The sequence below is a fragment of the Lissotriton vulgaris genome, chromosome 7 (assembly GCF_964263255.1).
Source record: "Lissotriton vulgaris chromosome 7, aLisVul1.2, whole genome shotgun sequence".
Lineage (NCBI taxonomy): Eukaryota > Metazoa > Chordata > Amphibia > Caudata > Salamandridae > Lissotriton > Lissotriton vulgaris.
In genome coordinates, this window is record NC_141695.1 from 116,651,446 (window position 1) to 116,668,374 (window position 16,929).

Consider the following 16,929-nt stretch of genomic DNA (forward strand, 5'->3'; position numbering starts at 1 on the left):
CCACCCTTCTGTACAAGGTTGCGCCCACTACCACATCCACTGAAGCAAATAATGGCTCCCATTGTAGGCAATGCATGGTCATGCCCTCTTCCAAATTATGATATACCCCCGGCTGTCATTCTGGAGAGACAAACCTACTCCTAAAAACATGACCTTTTGAGGGACTATTCCTTGCCAGCCCTTGTATGTTTATCCCTTCTATGGCATTTTGTTTTAGAGAAAAGAAGTCCATATCAGTCATTCATCCCAGTTTGATGTTTCATACAAAACATCCAACACAGTCCTCCATGGATAGCCACCCCAATGTCCCGCTACGTATCTTCTGAGTCCCACCCATGGTAGGTCATTGTTCAGACCTGCTATAAGGACAACAGACTTGCACATGCTAAACCCTTCTTGGGCACATCCCTCCGGCATGCCATTGACATGTTTCCCATCTTTAGCACACATTGTCAGTACTAATCACACGTTATAACTTTAAAAAAAGCATGGAGGCAGCACCAGGGATGAAGTCACAGAACAGCCAATGCAATCTTTTTCAATATTCTTTATTCTTATGTAAACATAGGACATCAGCCAACGCGTTTCGTTCCTGTTATGGGAACTTCATCAGGGCTGTAAATAACACAAATCAACATATAGACATATGTACGAAAAACCAACCAGACCAATATAAAAACAGTAACAGTTTACATAAATAATGGCACTAACACTTAACATTACCGCAAATATATCGAACAGTTACAAATAAACACCAACATAACTTCCACAAATGTATACAGCGTGTACATAGAAACACACTGATGATTTTATATCACACATATGTATTTAAACAATGTGTGTTTATATTTCTACTACTAGTGTATGATAGAGGATGTAGAAGGGAAAGAAAGAAAAAGAGATGAAAAGAAGGGGGGATGGAAAGGATGGAAAAAGCGAACAAATATATATATATATATATATATATATCCATATCCATATCCATATCCACACACCCATTAGAAGAGGGGAAAAAATGTATTCCTCACCAAATAAAATATTGAAAGGACCAAATTTCAAATCGGTGTGTCCAGATGATGAGTCCGATCTGACAAGACCAAGTAACATCCACTTTCTAACCAAAACAAACACAGAGAAATAAATATTACAGGACATTGCATAATTTCAAAAGTCCTCCTGTAACAATGTCCTCTATACTCGTGGACCAATTGCTACTCCAAATTATTTCCAAAAGTGAAAAAAAGTCTCTATTTTAAAACAATCCTTAAAAAAAATTCTATTGAGACACACAAGCAGTGCTATGGCTTCAAAGTACTGTATCCGAATCTCGGGGATAGAAAATGAGGCTCAATAGATCAGCCTATAGTAAACACAAACTCTCCACATGTTATCACCAAAGATGAATCTGTCTAAAGTTACTCCAGGTTCAACTCAATATTCCTATATAGATATGAGCGGAGTTCATCCCGCATCACAGCATCTAGGGGGACACAGACATACACCATGTTTAAAATTTCAAAGACAAGAATCTACATGGTGTTTATGTGCACCATAGATCACTTTATGTCGCAATTTTAAGACAATAAATAAGCTTGTCTTTCAGCGCTTGTTATAATGTGATCTTGCTAAACAAACTCATTAATTTTGTTTGCGGTTCAACCAAATAAAATCATTTACCAAAAAATGACATCTTTCAAAATTGATATTCTCTTACGAGACCTATGTTTAAAAATTAATTTATTCCGCTGTAAACATGGAAAACTTGGAAGTGTACATCGGCGCTAAAGAATTAAGCATCAGTGTCCAATCAATGTCTATTTCTAATCATAATGTAGCCTAGCAATGTGTATTGTGAATTATTGCCTATATTGAAATATCGTGTTCATGCGTATTACATACTTTAATGAATGAAGTTATGTAGTATAGCGTTTTCACATGTTACTCCCTGCATAGTATTCCCGTTCCTCTTGGTGCACATGTTCAGGAGTGGTATCGGTGTGTGACACACACCACGTGTATATCTTGACAATCGTCCGCAGTGATGCCCTTTAGTGTGTAGACACAGCTGTGTGTTGCGCCGCTTGTTGGAGGCCCTGCTATGGATGTGTGGTGCACACTTGTGTGCGCACACACAATCCTGGTGTTTTGTGACATTCTGTAGGTGTGCCCCGTTTTTGTGTGATACATATCACGGTGCCCGCTTGTGATGCCACTTGTGCATTGAAGCATGCGTGTGCACGCTCAAAGGCGTCCGATAGCGTGAACAGTGCAGACATTTCTGCACCTTGACACAGGCCTGGCCCGGCTCTTCCAGCCCCAGCTGAGGCCAAGCTCGCCACAGACACCTGCTCAGTTTAAAATTTTTAGGTCTCGCGTGCGAATGCAGCGCATGTGCTGTTTCGCTTGCAAGACTATTGCTGCTGCTTTCTGTCCCTAAGGGAGACCGAAGTTGGCACGTGCCCGGACAGGCGGTGTGCACGTGCGCGGCGTGTGTGTATACATATCCTATCCCGATGTAGCTTTTGCGTGTGTTTTGCTTTAAGATTGCCAGGCACGCCATTAATGCTCCTATAACTTGTATATCTTTTTTCAAAGTGCTGTGCTTTTAAGAGGTGTGCGAGGCACCTTCAGGTCTGAGAACGGCAGTCGCGCATTTCTTTTGTAATGTACGGCTTCCGAAATCGATGAACACGAACTTGGCATTGGCGCCGGCAACTTCCAGCCTCTCATTCCTATCCTGCCCTGTAACGACACAAATCTCACTCGCCGCCAGGGTAAGTTGATATTCCTAAATAGCTTCCTTTTCATGCTTATTCCCGTACTCGTTACTTAGACCTTAGACCTATCACACAGAAACATGCTCTAGAGCAGAAGAGACAGCTCTTGTCAACGTATTAGCGCACGCTCACATACACACAGCACGAGAACACCCCCCTCCGCCTATTCAAGTATTGGCAACGCACAGTGGCCCCTTACAGCGCGCGAGGCAGGCCTGGCGCCTGTTTACCCCGTACACAGATACCTCCAGCTGTAAAAGAAAAGAAGACATCCTTGTGTACACAGCGAAATATCATACGACATCCGAGACATGGTACGTATCTCCCTGTTTCATTGACATTTCTGAAACCAGCTCAGAAAGCATCGCCACCTGCCCCGCAGCCCCCCCTCCCCTTCTCCTGCCCAATTAACGTCAACAACAACTCTTAAACCCCTGGTGCCCATTCCTGTATCTAAAAGCCAGTGCACAGAGGCATTCGCCAATAACACGAGACAGTCTCATGGACTAATAAACTGACAGCCACAACAAAACATAGTCTCTTACTGTATAGGAGACAGCCCCTCACTCTCACAGTAACACCTACCAACGACAATAATAACATAACATCAAATATGTGACGTCACGTAAGACGCAGTGTACTGGATCAGTGACGTTCTGACAGCTCTTGCACCACGGACACGGGCTCCCTGGGCATCTCTTGACCTGCGTCTCGAGCACTTATCCTACCTCGATGCTCGCGCCTCAGACTGTGTCACTTTGTCTTCCTGCACCTGTTTCCCTCCTCCCACCCCCCTTTTACTCCACCTCTCTCACTCCAGCCATCTGTGCCTCTCTCGTTCCCTCCCCGTCTGTTCTGTTGTCTACCCCTCTCCCCCTTTCTCTACTTGCATTTATTTCTGTCACCTCCTCGTACCCCACAAGCAATTTGGCCCATGTGCCATTACAGCTGCGTTTCCTCAGCTAATGGGCACGCATGTGCGTGAGTCTACCCCTGAAGCTGCAAACTTAACTTCATGAGCTGTGAAAATTTGCCCTGGTGCAAGACATGATGCAAATGCTTTAAGCACTTTTTTTCTTCTTGCAGCTTTAGGAGCAGACCAGACTGGGGGCCGGGAGCAAGAATTGCCCCATGACCGAACAATTTTGCACCAGTGGCAAGCAATCTTGCACCAGGGTTTGGACTGACCAACGAGTCAAAAAATGTAACTTCACTTGGTGCAGCGCTCGTACAGATCGGTCCCTGCAAACACAATTTTGAACTGGTCAGTAAACATCTGTGTAAATTGCAGCCTCACCAGTACAAAAGTGCTCTGTCACCAGTGCAATGGAATGGGGACCCTAGGTTGCTGCAGCCTATATCATGGAAGGATTTCTACATCAGGGCAACCACCTCAATGTGCCCTGTTCTTGCTGTCTTTAGTCAATAAGGCAGTAAACAAATGGAGGTTTTCCAAGTTTTAATATGTATAAGTTGAAACCAAACCTGAAGCAATATGAAGTTGCTTTGGTATTATAACTGCAACATAAATGTACGTAAAGGAAATAACAGTTTATAATTTTTTGTAATAAGGGCCGTTCACTCATTATGCCTTTTTCTTTGATAAAGACATTACACATGATCATGATTCATTAACAACAAATTTAGATACTTTTTTGTAATGTTTAAAAGTCAGATTCCTAAATTTTTGCCATCTTGCTGGTGCTGCGCACTGTAGTATGTTTGACTCTTGCATATAATGGCAGTAGGAACAGTGAAAACAAGCATGGCTTCTCTCTTTTACACAAGGAACCATAACATAACCAGACCTATATTTTCACACAAAGAACTATGGAATTAGGGAGAGCACATCTCAACACGTGACCTGTTTTGCATTTGGTCATTTATTCTCAGTTATTGGCATAAAGTGGCACTTCTTACGATTGGCAACTGATCAAGGCTCAGACCGCTTCTGTAGCGCCTCTGGTGTAGCATAAGGCGTGCCATACCAAAGAGCCTGCTCACCCCAAAGAACCTGTTGGCTCTCTTGGCAAATAACAAATATTTATTGTTACCAAACCTCCTGTGCTTTACCAGCCTTTGGGAGATGAAAGGCTGAGAGGGCCTGTCAGACTCAAACCTGTGACCATCGGATTCCAACTGGGTGGGGTGGCCTAGTGGACTAATGCACCCACCGAAGGGGCTTGTGTTACACTTCGTGGTCACAGGTTCAAATCCAGGCGGGTCCACCTAGCCTTTCATCATTCTGCGGTCGATCAAATATGTACGATTGAGTTGGGTTACAATAAAAATCTGTTATTCAGCACCAAGATACCCTTGGGTGCAGGTGCCACAGTCCACGGATTCACATCACCCAGCTTACAATGCTGGGTACGCTGGCTGGGCAGCCCTGTTGTCCATTAGCATTCCATCCGCAGTCAAGCAGCAGCTTCCGTCTGGGCAAAGTGGCACGAGCTGATGTGCCCTAAAGACAATGCCAGGGATAGAAAGCAAACCGGGCTCTGAAAGCTCTGTTTACTTTCTCTAGTTTCCATGGCTGACCTTTCCTCTGGGCTCCCAGCAGCATGAGGGGTGAACAGTTGGACAAATATATCAATCGTGCTGCTGGGACCTGGCACCAGAGGCCTGCAGCGGCACTGAACCCTGTATCAAGGTATTTTACTACCCCACCCGTGGTGAGAGGGGTGTACATCATTGCTAATTCTAGGTCCCATGTCACCCTTGCTATGCCCATGTGACAAAACACCAATCCTGTAATGTCATTGGGTAACAGGTGTGCGGTGGTCCTTTTGCTGCACTGTGGTACCCGAAATTCTGGACCAGTGTTTCGAACATCGTCACATCATGACAATTTTGGTATCAACGGACCGGAAATGACAAGTATACTATGTATAAGCATTTTCGTCATATTTGAGTGACGAATTCACCGTTAAATCAGCGTTTCCGTCATGAACCCTCGGGTTCCATTTTGTGAACGGCATCCATCTTGTGATTGCCCTCACGTAGCCAAATGACTGAGGCCGAAAACTGGTCCGAAGGACACGTACACCTTAGCCGACTCCTCTGTGACCTGGGCAAGCTGACTCCTCTGTGACCTGGGCAAGCTGACTCCTCTGCCCGAAGCCAAACCTGTTCGGCCAGGTCCTCTCCCAGCGGCCGAGCTAGATTCGTATTAAGGCACAACATATCATAAACCTTTCATCGCACACAAACCATGCCTAAATCTTGCACACACCTGTCCCTGTTTCTTGCTTTATGACTTGCTTTACGAGGAGGAGGTGCCCGATTTTATTGGGGGTCCGTCGAATACTGGACCTCGCCGGGTAATTAATTATGAGCTGGATGAACAGAAATGTGGGCTTGTCATCATGACTTTGCTTTTCCTTTGTAGTAAAAATATTTGGATGGTCAACCGTAAAATAAGGAATGTTTGCCTAAAGCACATTATTTTGTATAAAAGAAGAAGGCTGGCTTCGTAAAAGAGAGCAGTCTCCTGAGAACATACATGCGCTTCATGCTGGGATATCTGTTACTGGCTGCAGCCAATAAATACAATATTTGACTTCACCTAGAAGACTCTGTGTTTCTGTAGTCTGAAACAGGAAGGACTCAGGAGTTTTCAGGTGTATTCCCTGGCACCGCCAGGTCCATAAAAACCGGGTACTCCAGTTGGCGCCCAACGTGAGGCGGTATCAGCGGTACCGGTCCAAGCCAGAGGTTCGTGAGGAGCTTTGTGTGAAAATTCCGGAGGACGGCCAACCACTTCAGTGACCCCTGCATGTCTATGTGGTCCGAAGGTCTTTGCTGCGAGGTTCCCCGCGTCCCGACGGCTACGCCCTGTTTTGGACCCTTGATGATTGGTAGAGCGAAACGATAAATAAGTCTTCTGATGACGTCATCGATATCTCAGTTAAGTAGAAGTGGAGTGTCTCCCAGTCCTTAGTTTGGTTCTTAGTTTTTGGGTATCCTTCGGGACGGTTTTGTTTGGAACTTGCAAGTGCCAAAACCGAAGGACTTGTGTATTCACGAGACTATCGTATTCGATAATCCTTCGAAGTTTGAAGCTAGACTAGAGCGTGAAGATGCCTGGTCTTAGCAGACTTGGAAATTTGTTTTGCCTTGGTTGTAATAGGGATTCCCGGTTGGAGGATTCGTGTCCGGTTCCTCCGATTGGAACTCCAACACATGAGCTCTATGTGAAACACGGCATAGGCCCCATCACATATAATGAAGTATGGATCCAATACACCAGAAACGATGGTGTTCTAAAATGGCCCCAATATGGTAACTTTGACACAGAGATTTTAGATAATCTAGAGGTAAATCTTTTTAAGAAGAAAGCCCGGCCGGCGATGTTTGACTCTTTCCGCCTATGGCGCAAAGAAGCAAAACAGAAAGAAATGAAATTAGCAAAGAAAAATAAACGAGGTATGTCAATGGTACAAGCTGCAGTTGCGTTCCGAGATGAGGAAGAGCAAGAGAGTGAGCAAATTCTTAGAAGTAGGAAGTTAGCAGTAGATAAGTGCTACCCAGTTTTGCCACGTAAAGGACTAGAATCAAAGGAAGTACTTGATAAAGATTCTTTAATGTCTCATTTACTGAGTTCACCACCTCCTTATGTGCAGACGCTACCGCGCCTCAGCAACCTTTGGTTGTGCACCCCCTTATTGTTGGACCACAGGTTCTACCGCAATCACCAGCTCCTCTTCAGCTGGTTCCTACTCCTCCGGCGCAGCCCCCTCAAGGGCCGCCGCCTTTGCTACCTACTCTATCTATGTTCCCTACGACTTCGCCTACTGTTCCGACTACTCATCCTAATACTACCTCTGCTACTGCTTTCACCTCTGCTTTACCTCAACACGCCTTTCCTGGTGTTTCTGTCCTTCCGCAGTTTCTCCTTCTGTTCGACAGAGAATGGCCAACACTGTTGCTGGTCTTTTCTCACCTTTCTTTGGGTCTCCTAATACGACCCCTAACATAGAACGAAGACAGTTGCGGAGACAACTGCCTGACTATCAAGAGAGAATTACTGAATCGGTTAGCACGTAAATGGGTTGTGGATACTGTGAGATATGATGTACAGTCTGTTGTGGAAGTCTTCCGTCGATGGGAAGCATCGAAGCAAAGATATGTTTTTGAGCAAATGTGTGTATTTCTCTGTGAAGATTTGGAGGGAAATGATCCGGAACACGATATGCCTGAACTATACCGTGTGCGGTTCGAGTTCTCGGAGGGCATGATTGTAGGCGCTGATGTTGAGAGTGGTTGCGATATTGTTGTCGTATCGGAGTAAAGGGGGCATTTCTCGATCACTATTTGAATGTGACACACCCGGTAGGAAAAAGGTGCGACAGTATCCCATGAGAGAGGTTCCGCCGGTTTGGAGGGAAAGGGACGCAAATGCTAATCCAGCCATCCCGCCGCATTTCCAGCGTGTATGGGTTCATGTTCCTTGGAAGAGATCTGAAGTCTTGGCCCTTAAACAGACATTGCCTGACCCCCGTAAAAATCCTGCAGGGTATTATAAGGAGTTATCACAGACTGTAAGCTCATGCATTATGAACTTAGCCGATATAGACATGTTGTTTGGGAACGTGGTTCCACAGCCTTTATGGGGAAAGGTTCGCCACGCCGATCACGATCGAGAGTTAGGTGACACATGGGTTAACATTGCCGCTGTAGATAGCAGACAAATTGGTGGTGCTAAACCCGAACCTTTAATTGCGGAACTCCCTGGTAGAATAATAACTTTTATGAAGACTCTAATGCCTGAATTACGTATAAACTGGGACAAGTTGTCTGCGTGTAAGCAGAAGACGGACGAGACTGTGTCTGACTTTTTCACGCGATTCGAAGAGACTTTCGTAGATCATAACGGTCAGGATATGGTTACCGAAGGTGGCCAGAGATTGTTCGTTGACAAATTTGTGCATAACTTACTTCCGGAGTTGTGTGCTAAGTTGAAGGATTCCGAGAGTGCTTGGGCTGTCTCCACGTCAGCACAGATCTTAGCCACCGCCCAGTACTACGAAAATAGGCACAAAAATGAGTTGGAGAAAGTGGATAAAAAAACGAAGGAATTAAAAACTAAAATTCTGATGCAACAGGCGTATCCACCCCGCACTAATAATCAGCGCGATTATCAGCAGCCTCAGCAATATTCGAGAAACTCGCAACGAAACGAGTCTTCTCAACAGCGTTTACCGTATGGACCCAATCAGTGTGCATATTGTAAAGAAGAGGGTCATTTTAAGAGTAGCTGTCCGATTTTGTTACAGTGTACGAATGGTACTTCTGGTGCGAGAGGTCGAGGCGTTCAACAAGCCCCTAGAGGAAGGGGACGTGGACATATTCCCCAGAACGCACGTTCCTTCCCGCCTCAGAATTCAATGAATAGTTTTGACCAGCAGAATAACGCGTCTGGTAGGACGACTCAGTACTATGCTGATGACTACTTTGCAGAGGATGAAAATATGGTGGGTAATGATTGCTAGGACAGCCATGGACAAAGAGAGGGAGTTGTTTCAGTTCCAGTAGATCAGAGTGGACCTTATGTTGAGGTGATTACATCAGGTGTGTCAGAGCCTTTTCTGTTGGATACTGGTGCTACAAAGAGTTCTATTATGCTCTCAAAACTCCCTGGCGCACCTTTGTCTGGCGAAATGAATGTTTCTGTAGGTTTTTCTGGCGCCCCAGTTAGGAACCCGATTTCTAGTCCTATGTCCCTTTCTATTGGACCTTGTGAATTGGAAGCACCCCTCATTCTGACGACAGGTTGTGGTGAAAATTTGTTGGGATTGGACCTATTGAAAAGATTGTATGCGACTGCACTGTTCTCCTTCGGGAGTACAACTTACACTGTGCAAGAGAGTGGTTTCTCCGATGTATTTATCAAAGGATAAACTTCCAACAGAATTGTCTTCTCTTCCGGATATTCTTTGGGCTACTGGTCCTAATGATGTGGGTCTTTTGGAAATATTGCCATATGTTGTGACATTGAAAGCCAATGTTAGAATGCCACGCATTCCCCAGTACAAAATTTCTAGCGAAGGTGAAAAGGCATTGTTGGCAATAATATATGACCTGATTGATAAAGATGTAATTGAAGAGACGAAAGGCAATGTTTGAAATAGTCCTGTTCTGAAACGCACTGATCCTTCCCAGCCACCTGTTTACAGGTTCGTGATTTGATCTTAGAGAGGTGAATAAGATTGTTGTGCAACAGATTCCGGTTGTTCCTGATATAACTGCCCTATTGACTATGATTCCCGCTTTAGCGGCTTGGTTCTCAGTGATTGACTTGAAGATCGCTTTCTTCAGCATCCCAATTGCCAAGGAGAGCAGGGATATTTTTGGCTTCAGTTTAAGAGGCCGAAGTTTCCGCTTCAAGCGCGCTCCTCAAGGCTACTGCGAAAGTCCATCAATATACAGCCAGGCTTTGAAAACACAGCTTGACACGATTGATACGATTGTTTTACCTGATGGCGCTACCCTTATTCAGTACGTCGATGATTTGTTAGTTGCTGCAGATACTGAGGAGAGTTGTAAAGAAGCCACCTTGTCGTTGTTGTGTCATTTGTCTGAATTACATCACAAAGTGTCTCTTTCAAAATTGCAATATTGTTGACAAGAAGTGACCTACTTAAATCACCTCTTATCGAAGGAGGGAAGGAAACTGACCCCAGAAAGAATTCAGGCAATTGCAAAGTTGAGTGTGCCAAGAACACAGAGAGAACTGCGTGCTTTCTTAGGTATTACATCATATTGTAGGCAATGGATACCGAATTTTTCCTTATTGGACAAACCTTTGGTGGCATTAACTTGTAAAGATACACCGAATCCCATCCCATGGTCTGAAGATTGTCAGAAAAGTTTTTCAGAATTACGCGATGCATTGTGTTCGGCTCCTGTGTTGGGTACCCCTGACTACAGTAAACCGTTTACATTATACGTCCATGAGAAAGAAGGTTGTGCATTTTCAGTGTTGACACAGTCTTTTGGGGACAAGCAACGTCCATGCTCGTACTTTTCGTCGACTCTAGATCCGGTAGCTAAGGCATTGCCGAGTTGCTTGAGAGCCACAGCTGCAGCAGCCGTTTCTATTCGACAGTCTGCTGGGTTCGTAATGAATAACATGTTAATCGTGATGGTCCCGCATGCAGTGGACACTTTGTTAAACAGAACCAAGACACAGCATTTAACTAGTGCTCGATTGTCAGGTTATGAATTGACACTCCTAGCGAGTCATGTGCACGTCAAAAGGTGTAATACATTAAACCCAGCTACGTTGTTGCCGATCCCAGTCGAGACAGAAAATGTTGAAGAGTCACATGATTGTTTCCTCAGAACTGAGGAAGAAACGAAAGGGAGAATAGATCTTAGGGACACTCTCCTAGCAGAATGTGATGGCACTTTGTGGGTTGATGGTTCATGTATCAAGTTGCCGAATGGCGATACGACTGCGGCATATGCTGTTACGACCTTGCATACGATTGTTGAAACTGCACGTATCCCACATAACTCAGCGCAAGCAGCAGAGTTGATTGCATTAACAAGAGCGTATGTGTTGGCAAAAGGAAAACAAGTGAATGTGTACACTGACAGTCAGTATGCCTTTGGTGTTGCCCATAGTTTTGGACGTTTGTGGCGTGAACAAGGTTTCTTGACTTCGCATGGTGCTAAGATCCAGCATGGTCAGTTGGAGAATGAGCTTCTTGAGTCACTGAGTTTGCCGTTGCAAGTGGCGATTGTGAAATGCAGTGCACACAAAAAGATTACATATGATGCTGGTCGTGGAAATGCGTTTGCGGATGAGGTTGCGAAAGAAACCGCAAGGAATACAATGAGTCGAATGTATGTTGCAGGCCCTGCACGATGGGTGGGTGACGTTGGTATGTGTGAAGACACGATTGAGAGTGTGAAGCTACATAGAGAGAACTGAGGGTATGGAAAGAAAGCACAGGTAAATTGGACGCAAATGGTTGTTGGGTTGAATTGTCGGAGCATCAGTGTTGGTTGCTACCCGATGCGTATGTGCCTGCAGTGGTTACAATGGCGCATGGAATGGCGCACATCCGTGTGAAAGGAATTTGCAAGTTACTGGCTCCAGTATGGCAGAACACCAGAATCCCTGAGTATGCAGAGAATATAGTCAAGAACTGTATGGTGTGTCTGAAATACAATCCTGGTAGGGGAACCCCAACTCCAGCTGGTCATTTTGCTCCTCCTACGTACCCGTTCGAGGTTTTGCAGCTAGATTTCATCCACATGGAGAGGTGCAACAATCTGAAATACGTACTCGTTGTTGTTTGTGCCTTTTCAAGATGGATAGAAGCATACCCCCTGAAAGACAATAGTGCCTTATCAACCGCTAAAGCCCTGATCAAGGAGTTCTTCCCCAGATTCGGAATGCCGAGAATGGTTTGGAGTGATAATGGGAGTGAATTTGTGGGTCGAGTGATGAAGAAAGTGTTTGAAGGGCTAGGCATTCATCAAAAATTCCACGCTGCAAATCGCCCCCAATGAGCTGGATTAGTAGAGTGCTATAACGGCACGCTAAAACTAAAACTGGCCAAAATTCAAGCGGGTTCTGGTCTTACTTGCCTGACACTCTGCCCTTGGCACTCCTATCCACAAGAATGACTGCACATGAGGGTAGGACTTAGTCCCTACGAAATAGTGTTTGTCCGTCCGGCCAACATATGGGGAGTGCCAAGGCCAGCCAGGTTCAGCGACTTAGAGCACTCTGTACTGCTTCATTACTTGTACGAATTGACGGCTAAATTGCGTGTTTTACACCAACAGGTACATGATACTTTACCTCAAGCTACTGAAGCTCCAGGACATCCTATCGACCCTGGAACCTATGTGCTCGTGAAGAATTTTACGAGGACAAAGAATGATGAGCCCCGCTGGACCGGTCCCCACCTAGTACTTCTCTCCACAAGATCCGCCGTACGAGTAGAAGGAAAGAAACACTGGATCCACGGGGCCCATTGCAAAAGGGTCCCTCTACCCCTGCCTCACGACCGGTGGGTCCAGGAGGAGATTGCTGATTCTGAGACTGAAACTTTGCCTCGCTTCCTGCTTTTCAGTGATGCACAGGTAAAAGGAACAAACTGCACGCGAGAGCGACGACATTTTGCAAGGATCTGCGCCACCGTCGATGCGATTGAACATTACAGAACCTGAACTGTTCGAAAACCAGACAATCCCTGGAAAAACACGCTACAATTTGAGGCCAAGAACTATGACTATGGACAAATAAAAATTTACTTTTTGACTATTTTTGATTGTGCAGCTCTCTCATCTGAGAAACTTGCTCATTTTTATTTTTCGAACCGCCATCCGGTTCTGCTGCTAGGGTCGCGGTTGCCCAAGTCTCTGGAGTGCAGCTGAAGACATTAGGTCGACAGTTCTGTTGGTTTAAGGGAGTCACCCTGGACTGACAGAAGCACTCTTTAGCAGAAACACCCTACCACCGCGGGCAGCAAATTAGGAAGGATGGAGTTTTCTAAGATGGAGAGACCTGCCAGACCAATGAACTTTAAAGCCAAAATGTGTACATTAATGACAGGAACACGATTTCTGGCATTATGTATTTGTATGTTGCTTAGTGTGATGACATTTTTTATCGGATATGTTCTATTCACTTTTCAAGTGACATTTGCACCCACTACACAGCCCATACCTCCTCCTACTGTTTCCTCACATTCTTTTCACCCTCTGCCTGAACACGAGACCGCTAGAAGATCAGAATTTACAAATAATTCATTTGTTCAGCTGTTACACGAACACCAATTAGTAATGAACACAACTAATTGTTGGGTGTGTGGTCTTATGCCACATACGACAGATAAAGGCATCCCATATTTCGTCGTGCCATTCAGCTACTATGGTTCCTTGTGGGCGTTTCAGACGATGTTCCTATTTGCCATCGAACCATATCCCCCACGTCCCACGAGAAGTAACTCGAGCAACAAGGCATTAGTGGTAGGAATCACGAATATGAGTAGAGACATTGACTCGTATAGAACCATTCCTGGAGATGAGTTGCAAGCATACACTAGATGGAACATAACCAGATATAGAGTTGCTCTGAATGAGAACGAGCAAGCAAAGAGATCCTCCCCGATTTGGATTGTACCCCATAAGGGTCACCTATGTCTGCAAGGTAATGGCAGGAATCCCGGAGCTCAGTTAGGGAAGAGTGTCTGTACTGAAACGTATGTCTTTTCGTCTCAGACCTCCCCTTCATTCCTAGCAGCTAAGGGCACCTACTTCATCTGCCATGATAGAGCGTATACATGGCTATCCCCCGACTTCTCGGGCATGCGTTTCATTTAGTTTCTGTTGCCTCCCACCTACACGGCTGCGGCAGATTACCATAGGACAAGGACTGTTAGAGGTGTGGTGAGTAAAGACGACACTACGGGACAAGAATTTGGAGACTTCGTAAAAGGTTTTCTGCCGTTCTGGGGGCCTATGGTGAACAGCAGGAACATTCGCCAATTGACTAGGGTAGTTGAATCTACCATAGTCGAAACTGCTGGTGCCCTTAGTAACTTGACTGTGGAGCTCCAGTCGGACCGCCTTATGACTCTTCAGAATAGGGTCGCCTTAGACGTCATACTTGCAGACCGAGGTGGGGTATGTAAGGTGATCCAATCAAGTTGCTGCATCTTCATCCCAGATAACGCTCCGACAGTATACCAGGCCATCTCCAAACTGCATAAAATCTCTGAATCTATTCACGTGGATAAGGAGACTGGTCACTGATGGGGTGGTTCTGGGAACTGATATCCGCCTGGGGTTGGAAGATATTGATAGTCATTGGGGTGGTCTTGGCCATTCTTTTTCTGCTCTGTCTGTGTTTGCAGTCCGCTCCTGCAATATGTGACTTCTGTGCTACATCGTGTATAAGGAAACCTGTGTCAAGAAACGAGCTAAGTAATAAGATGATGCTACAGCAACATCTCAATGACTTCATGAATATAGAACTAGACTCAGATTAGAGTGAGTATAGGTTAAATTGCCTATGTAAGGGCAAAAGGAGGGTCTGTGGTACCGCAAATTCTGGACCCGTGTTTCAGAATCATGACAATTTTGGTATCAACGGACCGGAAATGACAAGTATACTATGTATAAGCATTTTCGTCATATTTGAGTGACGAATTCACCGTTAAATCAGCGTTTCCGTCATGAACCCTCGGGTTCCATTTTGTGAACGGCATCCATCTTGTGATTGCCCTCACGTAGCCAAATGACTGAGGCCGAAAACTGGTCCGAAGGACACGTACACCTTAGCCGACTCCTCTGTGACCTGGGCAAGCTGACTCCTCTGTGACCTGGGCAAGCTGACTCCTCTGCCCGAAGCCAAACCTGTTCGGCCAGGTCCTCTCCCAGCGGCCGAGCTAGATTCGTATTAAGGCACAACATATCATAAACCTTTCATCGCACACAAACCATGCCTAAATCTTGCACACACCTGTCCCTGTTTCTTGCTTTATGACTTGCTTTACGAGGAGGAGGTGCCCGATTTTATTGGGGGTCCGTCGAATACTGGACCTCGCCGGGTAATTAATTATGAGCTGGATGAACAGAAATGTGGGCTTGTCATCATGACTTTGCTTTTCCTTTGTAGTAAAAATATTTGGATGGTCAACCGTAAAATAAGGAATGTTTGCCTAAAGCACATTATTTTGTATAAAAGAAGAAGGCTGGCTTCGTAAAAGAGAGCAGTCTCCTGAGAACATACATGCGCTTCATGCTGGGATATCTGTTACTGGCTGCAGCCAATAAATACAATATTTGACTTCACCTAGAAGACTCTGTGTTTCTGTAGTCTGAAACAGGAAGGACTCAGGAGTTTTCAGGTGTATTCCCTGGCACCGCCAGGTCCATAAAAACCGGGTACTCCAGTTGGCGCCCAACGTGAGGCGGTATCAGCGGTACCGGTCCAAGCCAGAGGTTCGTGAGGAGCTTTGTGTGAAAATTCCGGAGGACGGCCAACCACTTCAGTGACCCCTGCATGTCTATGTGGTCCGAAGGTCTTTGCTGCGAGGTTCCCCGCGTCCCGATGGCTACGCCCTGTTTTGGACCCTTGATGATTGGTAGAGCGAAACGATAAATAAGTCTTCTGATGACGTCATCGATATCTCAGTTAAGTAGAAGTGGAGTGTCTCCCAGTCCTTAGTTTGGTTCTTAGTTTTTGGGTATCCTTCGGGACGGTTTTGTTTGGAACTTGCAAGTGCCAAAACCGAAGGACTTGTGTATTCACGAGACTATCGTATTCGATAATCCTTCGAAGTTTGAAGGTAGACTAGAGCGTGAAGATGCCTGGTCTTAGCAGACTTGGAAATTTGTTTTGCCTTGGTTGTAATAGGGATTCCCGGTTGGAGGATTCGTGTCCGGTTCCTCCGATTGGAACTCCAACACATGAGCTCTATGTGAAACACGGCATAGGCCCCATCACATATAATGAAGTATGGATCCAATACACCAGAAACGATGGTGTTCTAAAATGGCCCCAATATGGTAACTTTGACACAGAGATTTTAGATAATCTAGAGGTAAATCTTTTTAAGAAGAAAGCCCGGCCGGCGATGTTTGACTCTTTCCGCCTATGGCGCAAAGAAGCAAAACAGAAAGAAATGAAATTAGCAAAGAAAAATAAACGAGGTATGTCAATGGTGCAAGCTGCAGTTGCGTTCCGAGATGAGGAAGAGCAAGAGAGTGAGCAAATTCTTAGAAGTAGGAAGTTAGCAGTAGATAAGTGCTACCCAGTTTTGCCACGTAAAGGACTAGAATCAAAGGAAGTACTTGATAAAGATTCTTTAATGTCTCATTTACTGAGTTCACCACCTCCTTATGTGCAGACGCTACCGCGCCTCAGCAACCTTTGGTTGTGCACCCCCTTATTGTTGGACCACAGGTTCTACCGCAATCACCAGCTCCTCTTCAGCTGGTTCCTACTCCTCCAGCGCAGCCCCCTCAAGGGCCGCCGCCTTTGCTACCTACTCTATCTATGTTCCCTACGACTTCGCCTACTGTTCCGACTACTCATCCTAATACTACCTCTGCTACTGCTTTCACCTCTGCTTTACCTCAACACGCCTTTCCTGGTGTTTCTGTCCTTCCGCAGTTTCTCCTT